Source organism: Schistocerca serialis, chromosome 1, assembly GCF_023864345.2.
Source record: "Schistocerca serialis cubense isolate TAMUIC-IGC-003099 chromosome 1, iqSchSeri2.2, whole genome shotgun sequence".
In the NCBI taxonomy this organism is placed as follows: Eukaryota; Metazoa; Arthropoda; class Insecta; order Orthoptera; family Acrididae; genus Schistocerca; species Schistocerca serialis.
In genome coordinates, this window is record NC_064638.1 from 149372953 (window position 1) to 149391830 (window position 18878).

Here is an 18878-nt window from a genome sequence, read left to right on the forward strand (position 1 = left end):
CAAAATTAAGGGGAGTTCTAACGTCCTATCCCGACAATGTTAAATTTGGTGACTTGGCTTCCCTGTATTTCAGAAACCACTGTAGCCATTGACATGAAACTTTGACAGGACGTTAAACTCAGTGTTCAGAGTCTACTGAACTACAATAATTGCATTTCAGCCACTGCTTTCAGAAACACAATTTTTTAATTACACGGCTAATATTTTGTGTACTTTTTTGTACGTTATCCTAAATAATTTTAATGATACATTAGTCTTATTTCAGTCCAGTAGACTCAGGATATGTATGTTATTACTACCTAAAAATTTAAATACTCTACTCTAAGTGGTTTCTGATATTTAGGGGAAAATTCCACAGAAAATGTATAATTTCAGGAACGGCTTCTAAAGTTTCAAAAGACTGTAACTCACTTAATGTATGCTTAATCTTTTTTAATTTTAGTCACTCAGAAGCACCCTGCTCCGTACTGTACATCATTCTCTTGATCTTTTTCCAAGTTTTTTTTTTTCTTTTCTTCTTTCCTGACTTCTTAGTAGCCAACTGTGCTGCATACTCTGCTTTATCAATGCGAAACTTGTCCATCCGTTCAAGTTCTCTGATGCATTTTGCTGCGGGATTAATTCCCATATGCTACAGCACTTTCACCCTACCAATGTTGCCATCATTAAAAGCAATAACAGCATCACTGACACCCCCCCTCCCCCCCACTTTAGTGTCTTCATTCCAACAAAAACATTATTCCCTAAGCAAGTCGTTCAATAATCTTATAAACGACTCATTGGGATATTGAGTCTGGCCACGCAGACACCTCTTGAGTAATTCAGGATTTGCCAGGTATCTGTAAACAGGTTTTATGACATCCATGGCTGCTGCTTGGATGGAATGTTTGTGGCTGTATGATCTGTTTGAGTACTGGGCATTGCGGTAATTGCACCATGAATCAAGTCCATGAGGGCAAAGGTGGTGTACAGGTTTATCATCTGTGGACAGTCTGTGGAAGAAGGTAGCCCATACTGCCTGCTTCATTTTCTACAAAGCCCAAGTATTATTTCTAATGGCGATCCTATAATACTGCTGTAGTTCATCAATCATTTTGTCTGTCAGACTGCCTCTTATGGTTTTACCATCAGAAAGTTATTTGTCTCTCAAACTTTGTTTCAACTTCCTCAACCTGGTGCTTAGCCTCTTCTGGACAAGACCTATACGAACACTTAATTTAAGCTTTGTAACATAGCGATCCACAGCCTCCAATATAAAAAATTACTGATTTTATTAGATCTTGAAGTAAAGCACGTAAAAATTTTAACATTTTCTACCGGTGTAAATTATATTTGAAAAAATAAAATAAAATACTCCCCATGTGAGTCAATAAGTGATATATATATATATATATATATATATATATATATATATATATATATATATATATATATAATTCGGAAAATTGTAAATTTTATAATGACATCAAAATCCAAAATGTGAAAAAAGGATTCCGTTCTAACTCCCCTCAATTGTCTTTCCTTGCTCGCCTCTTGGTGTTTATCTGACGGTGAAAGTTTAAGATTTTGCTCAGTTCTTTCTAATTTGAATTGTTCTGATTGCAGACAGATGTCTTGAAGGTTTTTATATCAAGATCTTGTTGAAACTTCCTGGCAGATTAAAACTGTGTGCCCGACCGAGACTCGAACTCGGGACCTTTGCCTTTCGCGGGCAAGTGCTCTACCAACCGAGCTACCGAAACACGACTCACGCCCGGTACTCACAGCTTTACTTCTGCCAGAACCTCGTCTCCTACCTTCCAAACTTTACAGAAGCTCTCTTGCGAACCTTGCAGAACTAGCACTCCTGAAAGAAAGGATATTGCGGAGACATGGCTTAGCCACAGCCTGGGGGATGTTTCCAGAATGAGATGTTGTATCTTGTAGTGTACCATATGTCAGCTTTTGTTAAAATACTGTACAATTTACAACGTTGAAACTGTCCTTGTTGTTGTTTAATAGATTCTTAAATAAACTGTCTAATTCGTTCCCAGTGACTGACCGCCCAAGGGTTAAATGCCCAAGTTCAACCTGCTCCAGGGTTTCCCCATGCTCTCTCCTCAAATCCCTGTATCAGTTTGCACCCGGCTCTGTATCATGATTTCATAACGCGTTGTATGCTTGGTTTGGTTCATGGTGAAGCTGTGCAATCGGCGTAAGTGAAAGATTTTTATAAATTATCTTCAAACCAACAGGTCTGTTTCTTACAGAAATATGGAAGAAGGCAATCATTTTGCAATTTAGACTAGTTACACGAATTATTTCAAGCTGTAGAAGGATATTCATCGCATAAGGTCAAAAATTAAAATTTATCGTAGTAATGATCTCTTCCGGTGCTGCAAACCACACAGTTTTCTAGTATTGGAAATTCACAATTTACTTCATTTTTTATTAAAAACGGTAAAAACTAGTGCTACATGTTATATGTCGTTTTCTATGTGTCAGTGATTTAGGCGTTATTATCTTTGTGCCGGTTTATGAGATTCTGTACTCAGCTACAACAGCACGAACCGCACTCAGCCGCAGTATTTCAATGACGATTTAGCACCTGACACGCGCTGACAGCACATGCCGGAGCTAATCGCGCACGCGGCTATTCATCTATATGCAAATAGTAATTTGTCTTCGCAATAAATTACTGAATTAAACCTACGTAATGAATCAAGACGCCCTCGATCTCGTTCACCGTCAAACGCTAGCACTCAGCGGACTTTGTTCGCTGCCTTCAGGACGAATCGCACAGTAATTATCCAGTCCCGTTATCCGCACTAGTCCCACACTACATAGTTTTTTTAAAGGAAATAATTATCAGCTGCATTATCTCATAATTTTAAGAAAATAAATAAATGTGGAGCAAATAACAAACTGAAATTGACAGTTTTATTGTATGGGTTTTTACACTTTATAAGATACGTGCAAGAAATTAATTCTTCTACTTTATTAGAGACCCACTGGAATCATATCCTATTAACAGTCTTGGTGATGTAAAATATAAGATACTGCTTCTAACTAACAGTTTCCATTTCAGGAGAGTCACTCGAGAAAATTGGTGTACGACGGTAAAATGAGGGTATCTAAGCTAGGGGTAGCAGCATAGAAAGATATACACAGTAAAAAACAAAAAACAAGGACACACCACGAAGGAATTATCGGACAAAATTCACTGAATGAGATATGCATGTACAAACAAACAAATGGTTAAAATTTCAGAAAAGTTGGATGATTTTTTACTCAAGAGGAACAGCTTCACAGGTAGATCGAGTCCACATCTGGTCATTATGCAGGCAGTTATCCTGCTTGACACTGATAGACAGAATTTTTTACGTCCTCCTGAGGGATAGCGTGCCAAGTTCTGTACAGTTGGTTCGTTAGATCGTCAAAATCCCGAGCTGGTTGGAGGACCCTGCCTATAATCTTTCAGACGTTTTCAAAGGGGATAGATCGGGAGACCTCGCTGACCAAGATCGGGTTTGACAAGCACGAAGCAGTAGAAACTCTCACAGAGTGTGGTGGGCATTATTTTGCTAAAAGCCCTGGATGGTTTGCCATGTAGGGCAACAAACTGGGCCTAATAAAATCGCCAACGGGTGACAAGCAAGAGGATTCTGTTATGAAAAGAATTGGAAACCCTAAACATGACTCCTGGTTGTCTGGCTGTATAGCAGGCAACAGATCGGTATCTCACCACTGTCCGGGACATCTCCTGCAATCCCATTGAGTGGAGAAGAATTGTCTTAAGTGACGAGTCCCACTTCGAACTGAGCCACGACAGCCCCTGACACCTATGGGATACCAACCTGACAGTCCCTACCATATGGCCCGACAACCACGAGTGACGGTCTTTTCATAGCAGGACTTCTTTTGGTGTGATCTGCGGCACCATTAAATGTTCAAATAATTCAAATAGCTCTGAGCACTATGGGACTTAACATCTGAGGTCATCAGTCCCCTGCCTTAAAGAACAGCAGTAGGTCGCTGATATTCTAAGCCCAATTTTTTTGTCCTTGACTGTAAGCCATCCTGGGCCTACATTTCAGCAGGACAATGCCCGCCAGCACAACTGCTTGTCTTCGTGCTTGCCAAACACTAACTTACGAAGCAAGGTCGCCGGAGCTCTCTTCAACTGAGAACGTTTGGAGCATTAAGGGTAGAATCATACAATGAAGGCCTTCATGACCGGATGTTTCAGCTGCTGAGAATTCTTCCGGGTTGTATGGCCGTGGTCCATGGAACTCTTCAATCCCTGACGTTTCGTCCAAGGCTACGTTGGACATCTTCGGAGGTGCTCCTGGTTGTGCTGAGTCTTGCCGAATGACTCGTCATTCGGCAAGACTGCTTGGTCATTTACGTTGCAGTCCACTTGTTACGTCTATATCAGTGTTTTTCCTCTTTTCCTCACGTTTACTGAAGCATCTGGAAGTAATAGGCACGGCAGTTGAGTAGAATTTTAGAAGTCTTCCTCTGGCAATTCAAGAGGTAGGCGGAATGCCGACGAGGAAGGACTGCTAATGTTGCATGTGATACGGCTGCAAGACAGAGTTGATTGCTACACACTGTTAGAGCTGAGCATCCAATGCGCCACTGCAGCAGAATGACTTCGTAGAGAGATGCGGATGCCGTCATTGTGTTGAGATTGCAGAGTGAACTAAGAAATAATTCAGGTGTAAGAGCAACTATTTATAACGAGACTGCAAAGTACATCCACTACCGCTTCTGAAAGGCGATGTTAAGACACTTTTCGAGCTGCATCTGGGGTGACGAGAGAAGCTGACTAGACAAGAAAAGCAGGCCAAGTGGTATCAGGGTTGCCTCACAGTGGCAAAGCAAACACACCAGTTCAGTATAAATGTTACCTCTGCTGTAGTGGAAGTTGCTAGTTGCTGCCATCAAACGTGGAGGAGAATGCTGTTTAGGTCTATGCTCTGCTTGTCAAGACCAGCAGCATGTCCTACCTGGAGGACATTATCACTGCAGGCTGCAGTGCTGCCATTCAGCTCAAGACTGATGAGGAGGCAGTGGCAACGTCTGCGAACAGGCCTTCTCATGGCCTAAGCATCAGGTCCAGGAATCGGTCAACAATCGTCACAGCCAGACTTCCATTGTTGTGGGTACACTTCGATGCTGCGATCGTTATCCATGTCGCAGCCCTCATTGTGACCTAGCCCAACCTCGCATACCATGCAGAGCCAGTGGGTGCCCAATGAGGCGTCGGCCATGGTGTCAGTGGGAGTGTCCTGGTTACCCCCTTCTCTGAGCTGTTCGTGTCTGAAGCACTGCAGACGACCGCAGGCGATCTGTGGCCAGCAAACCTTGACATCGCTGGATGCGCTTCCATCGCTACAGCGACCGAGACGGAGTGACATAAGTGAGCGTCAGCTAACTCTACCGTAACGAGCACCTCTTCTGCCTACCGTTGCTTCTGGCAGCCGTGAATGAAACAGCCGTGTGTTTTGGAAAAATAAGTGTTTGTTTGTTATTCATGTTTCATTACCACCTTCGGACGCCGGAACAGGCCGTCTCCCACTGAGCCACTGCTCGCCCACGCTCAAGGTGTGACTCTTCGGTCAGATCTCGACCTCGACAACATAACGGCGTCTCCTGACACAGCTTCCAGTCCTGTTGGCGTTAAAGCACTCTTACTGAGCCCACATTTCAGTCTTGATGAAATACTGACCATTTCTGTATCTCTAATAGCGTGACGTTTAGTAACACCCTATTACCCAGGACAGTCTCAGGACTGGACATTGGAACACCAAGTTTAGGGCTGCCCCCTCTGTAACCTTAGAGCAACATTTAGTACTCTGCCTTTTACCTATCCAGAATACTGGACACCTATCTCTTGTGTGCTACTCTGTTTCATATATCTATGAAATACCATTCTTTCCTCTGTATGTATCATGAAACATTCGGGAAGCACCAGTTCTGACGTAACATTTACTATTTGGTGGGGGAGCGATTTGTAGCCATGAGGGCCTGTTCGTCTGGATCGTCTTTCAGTCACAGTTCTCATCCTTTTCAAACAACTTACGGGAATGGAACCAAGTAACGTCCTCAATAACCGTCGATAATCAGATACATAAAGGCCCCGCCAATTGCAAGGCGCAATTACTACGAGACAGCACCTTGCAAGTCGAGCAAGACTGTGTTGATGTGGGAGCCAAAAGCAGGCGTTTGCAGAAATACTGTCCGCACGATAAACAACAGGCACCATCACACAACCACAAATGACCAGTGTCAGAAGTTCTCGAGTGTGAAACATTAGCTGAGAACGGGCGAGGATATAGCGCCAATTCTATCCGTCTGTTGTTAGCCGGGAGAGGACCGAATTCCAAGCGCAATAAAAACGAACACCTCCGTCTGTTAAAGATCATTTGCGAGCTAAATATCATTACCTTCCTGAAAATCACTATCGCAGTAACCGGAAATGCTCACTAGGGTCTCTGTGTTTTCGCATTCCAGCGGATGAACGGTATCAACGCTATGTTCTGCAGCCAGACATTTGTGCTGCTCTGAACTTAGAACGCTTATGCTTAGTACTGCAATGGTCCTCCACGGTCCTAATGATCGAAACATGTATGACACGCCACAACCGTTGGAGGCTGGCATCTGTCTTATGCAAACCTAGATCATTCTTTGCAGGCCCTACAAAGCCTCTCTTTGTATAAAGTCGCTGAAAAATATTCCACGCCGTATTTCTTCAGAAGATGCCACGTGAAGGCGAAAATACTTCCCGTGTAAAATAAAAAAGCGGTAGACTTAAGTTACACTTCACTATTCTAATCAGTCAGATGATTCATAGCTGGTTAATAGCGCAAAGCACCTCTGATCTTTCATTATACCCATTCTGGTGGATACTATCTAAGATGACATTTGCTCCATGAACCAAATATTGACCTACGTGTTACGCTGAGGCAGATGGCGATAATTACCAGCCTGAAGATCGGTGTAAATGGTACGTACCTATTGACCACACTAATTGCTCCTGACGGCACAATAAGTAAGGAAAAGCATCTATGTTTCTCCATCTCCATAGTGAAGCGAAACAGTGTGAATAGCCATCTTTTTCCGTCACTACAGTGAAGCGAATCAGTGTGAACAGCCATTCTTTTCCAACTCCATAATGGGGCGAATCACTGTGAATGGTACATCATTACGGGCTACTATCTTCCTACTGACGGCACTTTAGGTAAGGGAAAGAAACCATACTTTTCCATCTCCGAAGTGAAGCGGATTTTCGATTGGACTGAATTGAGACGTTGAAAACGGCTGTGAAATTTTGACGTAAGGGTCGTCTACATATCTAAGCAGGTTCCAACGCCGCCGACACCAAGGCTCATTCCTTGACATTTTCCATAAAAATGTATGCAACAAAAAATGACGAAGAGCTCCCCATTGCAAACCCATCTATTTACCCTACAACTTGTCGTTGAATAAACTTAGAGCAAATCTGGACTTGTCGAAACAAGTTAGTTAGCTCGACACCTAATTTAACTTGAAGTAACTGTAACGACTCCGACAATCCAATGTGAGTGAAAAGAGATAACAGATCAAAACTTAGTAAAATATGAGAATCACTTAAACGTAATCGCTCCAATCGTCGTATAAAGACTCCCGAATTCCCAATGTAATGTGCTCATGTACTTATCAATAGGTTCAATAATTCAGCAGTGTGTTTTGTTACGCGATATTTCGGAGCACCTATAACCCTAAAAGAAACCTCATGCTTAAAGATGTATCAGGTGGACAGAACAATAAGAGGTGAGACTCTGATAGTATAGCAACTTTTCTTGTGGAGGACGTTAGTATGATAATTCTGTTGTTAGCATAATTCTGTTATTAATCACTTGTAGAGCACATGTTTTTGATTACTGATATGACAATACACTTGGAAGTGTGTCATTTATTTCATCACATGACATCTACTGTGTCCAGAGAGTGTAAGCACCTATTTTTAGCCTGTAATAGGGCGTGAGTGAACTCCTCCGTACTCTCAATGACATAGGTATCAGAGGAGGTTGCTATGTTCACGAAACTGTGGCTGTGTAGCACGCTAGATACAGCTGCAGTGACACCAATGTGGCTTTGATACAGACTGCACCTGTGATCAGGTAATCTGCCTTAAAGGTATGTAATAAGCCGTCAGTTATGGTGACGTGTTCTTATGTTTCTGGTGATCTCCTCCTCCCTCGCACCCATTCTCGAAAGCATGACTCTTAACACACTCTCTCCACTCGGTCAACACTAGCCTACGTGCATTCCTCAGCGCCAGTGAGACGGGTGTTTTCTTGGCCTGTGACATTTCCTGACAATCCACATTTACTCTCCACAATCTACCTTCTAGTGTGTGGCGGAGCGTACATGTTTAACTCGTCCTTTTCCTTTGCTCCACATTATATTGTATCTTAAGCGGGGCCTTTCACAGCCGCAGTGGTCCACAACTCCACGACGACTACCGCAGTCCACTTCACCCCTCCGCCGCGCCCCACACCGAACTACTCTTTCAGGGTTATTGTTCGGTTCGGCCCTCGGTGGACCTTCCCCCCCCCCCCCCCCCCCCCCCTCCCAGGGAACGTCTCACACCAGACGAGTGTAAACTCTACGTTTGCGTGGTAGAGTAATGGTGGTGTACGCGTACTTGGAGAACTTGTTTCAGCAACCATCGCCGACATAGTGTAGCTGAGGCGGAATAAGGGGGAACCAGCCTGCATTCGCCGAGGCAGACGGAAAACTGCCTAAAAACCACCCACAGACTGGCCGGCTCACCGGAGCCCTTCTTGGCGGAATCGTGCCGGACCAGGCGCTCCTTCCCAATTCCCATTAGAACGCTCGGTTAACTGGGCGGGCTTTCAACGTACTAAAATACTATGGTTCTGTTACAACTATTCATGTTATCCCTCTGCACACTGATGTGTCATCACTAAAATCTTAAAATACCGTAGCAGGGTGGATACGTCCCCTTAGAAAAATTATGAATGACTGTGCTAGTAAACTTCTACGTTATTTGATATTCATACAGCTGAGCAGAACTGAACGTACTCAGACATTTCTCTCTTTACTTATTCTGATCAACACTAAACTGACACACAATATTTTTAGCACAACACAGTCTCATTTTCAATTATCCTTACAAAAGAATGGCCCTGACTAACAATAACCTATACCTTTCATGAATCACTTACCACACAAAAATCTTCGTTACCCGAACTACTGCAATACAGCGAGCGCCAATACTGCCAGCTAAATAAAGGATTCTAACTACTGAAGGCATTAACTACTGATAGGCATAGTTAGCAAATGAAAGATTTTGATAGAGAACAAACAATGTGTTTACCTTAAAAATGTTCAAAAGTCAATATATATATATATATATATATATATATATATATATATATATATATATATATATATATCAGTTTATGACATCCAGACTTACAAATTTACTCTTTCTGGTGGACACACGTCCAGATCCTCCGCTCTCAAAACTCCGCCATCTCTCTCGCCACCTCCACCACTGCTGGCGGCTCAGCTTTAACTGCGCAACGCTAAGCGTTATTCACATTCAAGTGCCAAACACTACAATAGCGAATATTCCAACAATGCAAACCAGCCGCATACTGCACACAGCACAGTCAGTGATTTTCATACAGAGCGCTATGTGGCGTTACCAACATAAAAACCTAAACAGCCTACTTACAGGGTGAAAGTGTAAAACAAAGTGAACCCTGGAAATTCTGATCAGAGACGAAAACGAAATCAGTAGCAGAGACGATGTGTGATGAACACAACTTCTCCCTGAACAACCTGTTACATGCAGTCAGGTATTTTATACGTCAGACATGGCAGTTTTCTGTAAACGACACCAGCCTCCGCCGTACTTGGAGAACATGCATCTGATGAAGTGCCAGGAATACTTGATCACTTCCAGCAACTGCCCATTACTTCTCAGCTTGTTCCCGAAGCAGGCAGGAATGGCTGCTAATGTGATGTCGCCGCCATGTTAGGCGTGTCGTTACACTGACACCACGCGGGCGACCACTTCACACATGTAGAATATATAGCTGCTGCATGTACCACAATTATGAAGTCCACGTTTGTAACGTTAATTGCCGAAAGACGTAACGTTTGCATCATTTAACGTCACCTACACCCCACCAGCCAAATTCATCTCCCTATTTTTACAATTTACTTGGAACTGCTCAACAATTCTACTCATGTCTCCAGTAAAAGGTGGTAACTATATTAACATTTCTCGCTCTTTAAGGGTATGTTTGTTATACGTTTATTGACTTCTGAGCAGAAGAAACCACAATACGAGTGGATCAGACGCCAGAGTAAGACACTCTCACATCATAAGAAGTTTATCACGGTTTTATTAATCAGATTATACGTAGTTCCCTTACTGCCGTTAGAGAAATACCGAAAATAATGTATGCGTTTTCTTAAACTGTATCTATCCATTAACAATCATCTAGTAATTGAAGATACGAGGCCTGTTCAGAAAGTAAGCTCCGATTGATTGCCAAATTGAAACCACAGTGAACATCAGAACTGTTTTACTTGTAACAATTAGCTACACCTTTCAGCTACTTCTCTACGTAGTCGCCGTTCTGACTTAGACTTTTGTCATAGCGTTGTACCAACTTTTCAATAGCCTCATCATAGAAGGCAGCCGCCAGTGCTTTCCGTCAATTCTCCACGCTGGCCTACACCTCGTTGTCTGTGTCAAAATGTTGTCTTCAAAGACAGCGGTTCATGTGACCAGAGATGAAACTCAGGGGGAGACAATTGCGGACTGTATTGTGGGTAATCTAACATTTCCATTTGAAAACGATGCAGGAGCATCTTCATTGCCCCTGCAGAATGCGGCTGAGAATTGTCGTGAAGACGAAACAGCACGACAGTTATATAATGTTAGCTGCATAGCTTCAGGCGAAATTTCTCACCAGGCCCTCGTACTTGGCGGCAGACACTATTTTCTAGACATCTTTACGCACTCACTGCGAGCTCAGAAATGAGAAGAGCGACGTGATGCTAACTGGGGTTATACTAGAGGCACTACCCAACACATCTGTGCCAAGCTTTATCGGATTTTCATAGTCGTTTCCATTTCGCGACCGATCGGAGCTTACTTTCTGAACGCCCCTCGTATATTCACGGAATTTCAGAATAAGTAAAGAAATTAATAGAATTAAGTTTACAACAAATGTTGCTTTGGTAAATTTGCTGATTACTAATAGTGAAGAAACAAAGTTTAATGTATTTGGCATCAAATGATGTGTTTCGGGATTCTATCAATAAACTTAATCTCATTAGAGTGTAAAACATTAGCGGAAATTAGCATTATTCGAGTAAAGCACTGATTGTATGCGGATATCACTATGATTTATGTCTAACCGGAAAGAAGTTTGCCAGTCGTACAGTTAATACAAATTTCTCTTATCGCAGGCAAAAGACGAGGGCTATTCGGAAAGTGAGGAACGATTGGTCGCGAAATGGAAACACTGAAAATATGAAGCTTTTCACTGACGTTTTTGGGCAGTGTCCCTAGTATGCCCGTCGATCGCATCAAGACGCTCTTTTCAATTGTGAGCACACTGTGAGCGATTAAAGGTGCCCAGAACAACGATGTCTCCCATCAAGTAAGAGGGCCCGCTGAGAGGCGTCGCCTTAATGAATGCAGCCCACCTAACACAACTGCCACGCACTTCCTTCTTCATGGCATTTCTCAGCCGTACTCTGCAGGGGCAGTGAAGACGCTCCTGCAGCCTCTTCGATGGGAAGTGTTCGATCACCCACAACGTAATCATTCCATGTAGGCTTTCACGGCCGGCGTCTTTATCAGTAAACTCTTACGGGCTAAGTTGCCGTGGTCGATCTGTAGAACTTCTTCTCCCTGACGTTTCGTTCTACAGATCGACCACGGCAACTTAGCCCGGAAGAGTTTACTGATAAACCCACAACATAGCCCTAATTGGCTCGTCCTGAGTATCATCTGTGTTCACATGAAAAGCTGGAGACGAAGACAACACTTGAGTGCAAGCTACGCGCTATTGACCAGCGTAGAGAATTTTTGGAAAGCGCAGGCAGCTGCCTTCTATGACAATGGTGTTGGAAATTTGGTTCCGTCGTCGGCTGATACTCGTATTCGAGTTTTCATTTCTCTCCTGAGATTTCCTTTGACATGGTTCAGGCGTGGAAGTGTCGTTCATGGCTTAGCAATCCAATCCTAGCGTGGAACAGATGGCCACAGACATTACAGCTGATGGAAGGTGGAGGACGTGGCTGAGCCTGGAGGAGTTTACGCCTCCGGCGTTTGTCGTTCTCCATTCTTCGACGTTTCAGCTCGAAGTTTTGAAGAGCATTTGAGGTAACTGAGCGCCATCGAGTTCGATCTTCTGCTATTGTGGACCAGTTACTCGGATCGATGTTCATGTTTCCCAGATTTTTCTTGTGCTGATCCTTATAACGTTTGAGAGGGGCACCTCGTGGCCTTTTACCTGTGCTCACTTCGCTGTACAGCATTTGGTGTAGACGTCTGTCATTTTTCATCCGCTGGACATGTCCGACCCATCTAAGTTGATGCCCAATGATAAGAGCTTCCATGCTATACATTTTTGCTTTCTCAGGAACAGCCGTGTTGGATATGAAGTCATCCCATTTCAGGTTCATGATATATCTTAGCTTCTGTTGGTTGAAGCGTTCTAGTTTCTTCAGATAACAGCAATATAACGTCCAGGTTTCGCAACCATACAGCAGGGTGGAAATGACTACAGCTTTGCACACCGTCAGTTTTGGTGTACAGTGTTAGGTCTTTATTCAGGAAGACACGCTTTGCAAGACGTCCAAATGCTACATGGGCAGCACGTAATCTATGCTCCACATCTTTTCAAGATGAGCAGTTAGATGACAGTATGCTTCCTTGGCAGAGGAAATGGTCCACTTGTTCCAATGGTGTATCATAAATGGATATGCTGAAATCAGGAACGGAGGAGCCAGGAGTTGGCTGCGCCATCACCTTTGTCTTTGGAATATTGATGGAGATGCCAAATCGTTCGTACGCCCTGCTGAAGGAATGAACTGACAGCTGCAACTCTGCAGGTGAATGAGCTGGAGAAGCATTGTCATCAGCATACTACAGCTCTGTCACACGAGTGGTACTGGTGAACCTTTTTGAATGGAGTCTGGACTGGTTGAATAATCCTCCATCGAACCTGTACATTAGTTCTATTCCTGCATTGTTTACGGATGTCTCGTAAAGCATAGCTGCCAGATACAATGCAAATAATGTTGGTGCAAGAACGCCTCCTTGTTTAAGCCCACTTGTTATTGGGAATTCACCAGTTGTTTCATTCTGGCAGAGGAACTGTCTAGTCATGTCATCGTGGAGAGCTTCAATCAAGCCAACAAAATGTTCAGGGCAGCCGAAGCGTTTTAAGACCATCCAGATGGCTTATCTGGGAACTGTATCAAAGGCCTTTTCTAGATCGTAGAAAACAAGTAGTAAAGGCTTTTGCTGTTCTCTGCACTTCTCCCCCTACGGATTGAAATTTGGTATAACGCTTCGACAAATGTCTATGTCGGAGCGGCGACTATGTAGAGAGGTCCCTGGAAGGTGTAGCTAAACGTGTAAAGAAAACAGTTTTGATTTTCACTGTGGTTTCCATTTCACGACTGATCGTTCCTTACTTTCCGAACAACCTTCGTATATCATTTGCTGCTATTCTCTGCCTCGATAACCCCCCTTCGGTAATCAGCCTTTTCTTAAAAATTCAGAAGAATGCTAAATTAGTGTGATCTTGCTATGAGTACCAGCTTTATCATCCTTTCAACGAAGGCAGACTCATTAGAGACAAACTAACATTTCTACAGGAACTGACAGTTGCTGTCGCATGTGTGGAGTTGAAACTAAATTCAGAAATTCACAACAGATCAGACTTATTCTCAGTAGATTTCCTTGATTGTGTACCTAAAAGTAACTTGAATTCATTATTATTTTAGGTAATCTTTAATCTTTTACTTCTAATTACGTTGCAACTTACATCTAATTACTTTTCAACAGTACAATAAGTTGGTACTGGGCTACATTGTCTTTATATTCTGTTCTTAAGACCAAACCACTCTTTTTGTCTTCCTATTTTACTAGTTCTACTTGAAAAGCGTAGTAATTGTGGTGGCATCTCTTGACGACGACGTAGAACTGTGTGGTCCTAAACGAACTATAGCCGCTTTGAAGGGGTTTCATTCTGAGATGAAACAAGAAACTGTGTCCAAGAGAACTGCTCTGGACATTCAACTCATTCGAACTGCGTCAAATCGAGGGCCCTTTCGGGTCACTGAACCATATCTCGCCCCGGCACCCTACAAGCGGGATATGGGATTATTTTATAAATCTGTTATTATCTGGCTCACCTCGTGATGTGTCTAATAATCCCAATTTCGATAAACTAACCAGTCCAAGACATGTACTAGCTTCAGAGCTTCAGAAGGCTTTTGTTGTACCCACGCTTATTTTGTGGATAGGTTGTTGAGATCTAGCTCACGCCATTCTTCGAACAGTATCTGATCGTAGCGTCAAGTTGTTTACTGTTACGTGTGTTACAAAAGGCCGCCTCAGGTCATAAAGATCCTGCAATTCTATCTTGCTACTTTGAGATCGTACCGAGATAAAACACAACTTTATTGAAACCGATTTTCCAATGTGTGTATAAACTTTCCCTACCAAATTTAATAGTAACAAATTCTAAACATAAAGTGGCGCACCTGCATCAGGCCAATTGCAGACCAATCGTAAATTGGTAGGTGCGAGGCACCGGAAAGGTATCGGACATGTAGCCCTGTGCCGTTCCCGCAACATTTGCGAAGTTAGCACAACGCACGTGCAGAAACAGTGTGTTCATATTCTCTGAAGGTGTAGCCCGTAACAGGCAAGTGGTACTTTGTAAACGGTCCTGACACAGCACGCTTCGTTTTTGCGATTAGGTGCGTTGCGAATGGGAGGAGCCAGCTCAGGCCAGACTCTTCATTGGATCCGCCTTCCGTACGCTGAGGCGCTTAAACACAATGTTACTAACATCAGGAGTCCGCTTCGCTCCACAGCTCAACGCTGTACCTCGCAACATCATATTTACAAGTATACACAGTGAACACGGCAGTTAGTTCCATTTCGGAATGTAACGGAAAATATAATCTCGCACAGAAGGCAGCAGTTACCTCAATCACTGTTATTCTAACGTAGCTATTAACTCAGTCTTCCGGATGGAAACGAAATCGATTAAATATTGTATCGATATATAGTTAAAAAGTTCCCTAACTTTCCACACACGATGTATCATTTAACATTTTTCTTGAAATATTTTTATTTTTATTTTGCTTCATAAAGATATCAGTAATTGGTTTGCCCTATACCAAAGAGATTAGCGTGAAAGTGACTACCGAGTTTTCTTAGCCATTTTAAAAAGCTGGGTGAAAGTATTCATTACTTTAAGTTTGTTTTGGATCTATAACTGTTAGGAAGACGTGAAAAGAAATTAAAGAGAACAGAAGCAGTAAAATTTTAATATAATATTAATTTTGTAGCTGCTTTAATGAAACCACTGTCATTATTCTTCCGAGAGATAAAATAATTCTCACTGCATCGATTCAGTACCTATTAATTAGTTATATATTCTATTCCTCTTATATGGTCTAGTTCTTTGTACAAAAATTTTCAGAAAATCGTTTTTAGCATTTAACTTTAAATTCGATTTTACATTTTCACAAATTGCTTTCCGCCTATTGCTATTCCGATTGTGATATACTCTCTACTTTTGCCATCAACATTTAATTGGCTGCACATATAGCAGAACGTCTGCTACTATAATTTCGTCAGAATTATGTGATTTAACTCAACTGCACAGCATTGCCCTTGATATTGGTGTCCCCTTTCTAACTTCGTTTCAAGACACTACTCATTCTATTCAACCATTCACTTAATATTGTTAGTTCTTTGAGTATCTCGCAGAATTCAATGTTGTCGTCAATTCTCAATGTTTATATTTGTGTTCTCTGAATTTTAATTCGATTTCTATATTTATCGACTGGTTATCATTACTGCTTGCTCAATGTACTGCTTGACTAACAGGAGAGATGTGCTATGGAGTTGTCTTTTCTCCTAATCAGCTACTGCCATTGAAACTGGAGTCTACTTTTTTTTGTCATCAGCCTTATGACTGGTTTGATGCACCCCGTGACGAATTCCTCTCCTGTGCCAACCTCTTCGTGTAAGAGTAGCACTTGCAACCTGCTTACTAAATTATTTGCTGGTGTATTCCAGCCTCTGTCTTCCTCTAGTTTTTACCGTCTACAGTTCCCTCCAGTACCATGTAAGTTACTTCCTTGTGTCTTAACAGATGTCCTAGCATTTTGTCCCTTCCTTTTGCTAGTGTTTTCCATATATTCCATTCCTCGCCGTATCTCCGGATAACCTCCTCATTCCTTATCATTCCGCCTAATTTTCAACATTATTCTCTAACACCACATCTCAAATGCTTCGATTCTCTTGTTTTCTGCTTTTCCCGCAGTCCACACTTCTCTACCATACGATACTGTGCTCCAAACACACATTCTAAGAAATTTCCTCCTCAAATTAAGGCCTATGTTTGATAATAGTAGACTTCTCTTGGCCAGGGATGCCCTTTTTGCCAACGCTAGTCTGCTTTTGACGTCCTGCTTACTTCGACCGTCATGGGTTCTTTTGCTGCCTTATTTCTTAGCTTCCTCTTCTTCATGATCACCAATTCCGATGTTAAGTTTCACATTGTTCTCATTCCTGCTACTTCGGGTTACTTTCCTCTTTCTTCGATTTACTCTTAACAAAAATTCTGTACTCATTAAACTGTTCATAACATTCAACAGGTCCCTAAATTCTTCTTATTTACACTGAAGATAGCAATGTTATCAGCGATTCTTATTATTGATATCCTTTCACCTTCAATTTTAATTCCGCTCTTGAACCTTCGTTTTATTCCCGTAACTGCTCCTTCAAAAGATTACATCCCTGCCTTCCACGCTTTTAAATCCGACCGCTTTGTTATTGGTCTCCTATTTTTATTATTCTCTCTTGGTTCTTGTGTTTATTATATATTACACGTCTTTCCCAATAGCTTACTCCTACTTTTTTCAATATTCTGAACATCTTGCACCATTTTTCACTGTCGAACGCTTATATGTATGTGTCTTCATTTTTTTCACTCTTCTTCCATTATCAACCACAAAGTTAGAATTGTCTCTCTGGTGCCTTCGCCTTTCCTGAAGCAAAAGAGATGGTCATCTGGACTGTTTGGGGGAAGAGACCAAACAGCGAGGTCATCGGTCTCATCGGATTAGGTAAGGACGGGGAAGGAAATCGGCCGTGCCCTTTCAAAGGAACCATCCCGGCATTTGCCTGGAGTGATTTAGGGAAATCACGGAAAACCCAAATCAGGATGACCGGACGCGCGATTGAACCGTCGTCCTCGCGAATGCGAGTTAAGTGTGCTAACCACTGCGCCACCTCACTCGGTCAGCTGACACAACCTCAATTTTCTTTTTCATTCTTATGTATATTATTCTTTTCAGTAACTTGGATGCATGAGATGTTAAGCTGGTTGTGCGTTAATTCTCGCACTTTTCAGTCCAAATCACAATATTTTAAAGTGGCACCTACTTGGCATGTATCTCATCTAAAACGTCACACATTTCTGCTCTATATTCGTTACACTTTTTACCTGACAAGCGTGGGTCTAGGTAACAGCTCTTTTCAAAACACCACCAATTCCATACAACTGATCGGCCAGGTGCTTAACCGTCTCTTAACACAGTGCCAAACCTTAAAGTTTAATTCCTTCTTCCTTGATTTTCTTTACGGCTTTCTATATGTACAGATTCAAAAGCATGGGTTGCAATGCTGCCGCACTATCTCACTCCTTTCACAATTACAGCTTTTTCTAAACAAATGAATGCTAAAAATTGGGTTTGCCTTAGCCCAGTCACACAGGGTGTGTCAGGAGGAAAAGTACATGTTTTTAGTGGTGATAGTATTAGTCATTCTGAATAAAAATCCCCAGCTGAATATATGTCCTGTTCTTAACAGTTTACGAAGAAACTAATGAAAACTATTGGGAGCAGGAGACATGCACGTTGTGATCTAATGTTTTGCTTAATTGTGCATATTTCCTCACAAAAGATGTTCAAAAATTCACCGTCAATTGCGATGCATTTTGTAGCTCTTGTAGACAGCAGCTGTGTTGCTGATCTGAGAGCATTCTTACAGTCCTTTTATTGAGCACACGCATGTAAAATGTGAGCGAGAGCTGCCATGTTGTAAGGAATATCTTGACTTATTTTCTTCGAAATGCAATTGGAGTAGCGTCAGGCTTGCTTGCCTACAAGTCGGCTGCCTTGAAGACATATGGGAACCCAACTGTTGCAAACAGCGGGCCGATTAGATCAACGTGTTTGTGGGGAAAAAGTGTGGTTTTAGAAAAAGGACCTATGGTCAGTAATGATAACACTACGTAGCCTAATTGCGCTTTGGTTCTATTCACATGTGAGTGCTGGTGTAGAGACATGTGACTGACGCCCATGATTTTCAAATATCTGTATGTTGGATACCGCTACGACACGGACGTATGATCATCTAAAGTTCGTAACTTTTCTGAATATAAAATATTTATTTGTTGTAGGCTAAGTCTGTACTAGTTACCTGTCTCAAACTTCGAGTGTTTTGTCATCGTAAACACTATCTGATAAAGATGAGTCGCCAAACTATCTGAAACTGTTATATTTAAACAAAGAAACAGCCTTGTGCATTGCAATCAAAG